This window comes from Haliaeetus leucocephalus, unplaced genomic scaffold (genome assembly GCF_000737465.1).
Source record: "Haliaeetus leucocephalus isolate CR32 unplaced genomic scaffold, Haliaeetus_leucocephalus-4.0 Scaffold339, whole genome shotgun sequence".
Classification (NCBI taxonomy): domain Eukaryota; kingdom Metazoa; phylum Chordata; class Aves; order Accipitriformes; family Accipitridae; genus Haliaeetus; species Haliaeetus leucocephalus.
In genome coordinates, this window is record NW_010972775.1 from 23,477,399 (window position 1) to 23,480,265 (window position 2,867).

The window sequence follows — 2,867 nt, forward strand, 5'->3', positions numbered from 1 at the left end:
GGCTCGGTTGCCCGCACCCCCCCCATCCCCGCCTCGTCCCTGGAGGAGGAGGCGGGCGCGCCGGGGAAGACCTCAGCCGCCGCGGCCGGCAAGGAGTGTTTCCCGGCGGAGAAGCGGTGCGGTTGCGGACGGGAGTAGCGTTTTCCTGCGCTCCCCGGGGAGGGTTGGCCGCGGCCGGCGCTGCGGTTCGGAGGGACGGCAGCCGAACGGGCGGAGCTGCTGCGCCCCGGGGGTGCTCCGGCCGCCGCCGGTCCTCGCCGCCGGTCGGTCGCCGCTCCGGCCGCCCCCTCCCCTGTGCCCGGATGGCCCGGCTTCCCTTCTGGCAGGCTGAAAACGTTCCCCTCGGCTGGTCAGTCCGGCCGGTTAGAGGAGGCCGCCGGCTCCCCGCCCGCGGGGGAAGCGGCGTGGCGGTGTGCCCGATTCTGCCCTCTCGCCTCACCTGCCGTGTTGTGGATTGCTCGGCTTCTGCATGTAGCTTTACCTTCTTTTGCAAAGCGTAGGGCAGTGCTAGTTTTGTGGTTTGAGTTGCTGGTTTAAGACGCCTGTGGAGTCTAGTGTGAAGCTTTATTTTCACTTTCTCCTTTGTTTTTTTTGTTGTTGTTTTTTGTTGGTTTTTTTTTTTAAGGCAGCCTTTTTCGGTGTGAAATGTTGAAGACGCTGCATGTGTTCATGTTTGAATGACTTAATGAAGCAGCTTGACCATCTCATGCAGTAAACTACAAGAGAATGTAGCGAGGCTAGATTTGTAATTTGAATTCTGCTGAACTTGTATATCTCATTTTTGTTTCTGCTGGTGATCACTTTTATCCACCAAGCTTTTTAAACAGAAATCATCACTTCTCAGGTTAACATGTGTTATGACACTAGGATAACTTCTCAAGGTATTGCTCAAAATGGAATGTTCTAATTTAGCAGTAGGCAGAAACCCACACAGGTATTGTGTGTTTTCTTTTTCTGGTACCTGTTGACTCCCTTCTTAGCTTTTAAACCTGGATCATATTATAAAAGTCCCAGCTCTCTAGTCACTTAAAATATTTATTGGCTTGTTAAACTGAACTACATCTGCTGCTGTGAAGCCAAGATTTGTTTTAGAATTCTATCACAGGACTCTAGTATTCTTTAGCAGAAGACATAAAGCTAATTTTGCCATGGTTTCTTAAGAAAATAGGTAACAAAAAGGCAGTGGAAACAGTGCAGTCCTCATTCAGAACAGGTAGTCTTATTCTTTTAAAGCATTAAAGTATTTCTAAACACACTCATTAACCATAGAACTTGAATTTTTTTTGTATGATCAGCTGTGAAAAAGGTTGGCTCGGACATGTTAAAACTTAATTAAGATTGTTTGTCAGTCCATTAAGAGGAACTAGTATGGCAAGATAGCTTTGTGATGTCTCATAGTACAAGCCCAAAAGGACATTCCCTGATACTTAGAAAGTGGGAGTTTTGAAAAATGGTAGGTGGAAATACTTTTTCAAACCATGTAATTAGAATGAAACTAGCTGCCGGAGGAAATCATTCAGCAAGATTCAAAGCAAGCAGATATTTGTATGAATAACAAAATGGCCTAGTGCATTTATAACAAAAGCCAAAAAAACATTTAGAAAAGAGATTAAAGCATATGACTCAGGGTTCAAACTAATCTTTATGAGAATAAGAACTGTACTTTTCTGCATTACAGAATATTAAAATATGTCTGCCACAGTGGTCTTGTGCTCTCCTCGAGTTACCTGGTTCTGAGCTGTGTCAGGGAGAGGGTATTGGACCAGCAGGATTGCGAGCTTTGCCACATGTCAGGTGGGAGTATGTAAAATCATACTGCTAATTTGACGTTGCTGTGAAGGCAAAAGTTCAAAGGTCCACCTGCTGTAACCTGTTCCCCACATTATAATGTATACCATGAAAAGAGCATCAGCTCTACGTGTGTGTGAAATGGAAAAACGCTGAATAATGCCTTGTCTGCCTGCATACGCATGAAGCATTAGAAGCTTTGAATGTGTATTTGGCTCAAAGAAGAGGCTCGTTTATTGGCAGCAGTGGGTTTTTCCCCTGACGGTGGATTTCAGGCACTCTGTCAGACTGAGATACTCTAGGTGCATGTTTTCTTCACTTTACAGAGAAAGTGATGGAAAAAAAAAAGTGTAGTTGCCAGAATGTTGCATGTTCTTGAAATGGTATACTCTGAATGTTCATCTGAAAGGCCGTTCTTTTTATTTTATGATTTCTTCTCAACTCTTTTGAAGTCTTGCTGATCCATTAGCTTTGTGATTATATGCTCATTTAAAATGACATGCTTTGGAGTGACTTCCCTGTTTGTTGTAGAGATTAAGTATTGGTGAGTCCACCAGTTTCCCTTGATAAGCTGTTTCAAATATCTGCAGTTAGGGGCTGTATTTCGTTTCAGGTTTAACTTCCAGCTATTGCATCTAGCGCTTCTCAGCAAGATTCAAATGTCATGCACTGCTGGAGTTCCTCTTCCATGTGTTGGGACCCACGTGCAGGGATCAGGTCATCCCTCAGAATTCTGTTTCATAAGCTAAAATCCTAAATCTTGCCTTGTGGGCTTTGCTTTCTCAGGGGGAAAGGGTTTAATTCCCTGGATAACTGGGGCGGGGGGGTGGTGGTGGTGTTTTCCTTTAGGTTCTCTCTAGTATTTCAGCATCCCTCTTGCAGATACTACTTGGTACTCTGAGCACAGCAGTTCAATCTAGTTTATTTTGCCAAAGTGAAAACAACTGTGACATGACTGAGAGATAGTTGTTCTATAAACAAAACAACTCTTGTTTGGGTTTATATTTTTAAAATTACCTATATCCAGTATTTGTTGTTTATTTTGCTTGTCTGAAGGGAATAAATTTTGTTTAATAGGT

General features: G+C 44.2%; 1 protein-coding gene across 2 annotated transcripts in view; it reads right to left on the minus strand.

The window, feature by feature from the left end:
- The window catches only part of CTDSPL2 (CTD (carboxy-terminal domain, RNA polymerase II, polypeptide A) small phosphatase like 2), a 46,962-nt gene extending 44,412 nt beyond the window's left edge, over positions 1 to 2,550 (minus strand). The window contains exon 1 of one of the 2 annotated variants that reach the window (XM_010572154.1): positions 440 to 2,550. The gene's annotated coding sequence lies outside the window, so the exon portion shown is untranslated. The remainder of the gene's footprint in view (positions 1 to 439) is intronic. The other variant, XM_010572155.1, reaches the window with a different exon arrangement.
- Positions 2,551 to 2,867: the final 317 nt, after the last annotated feature.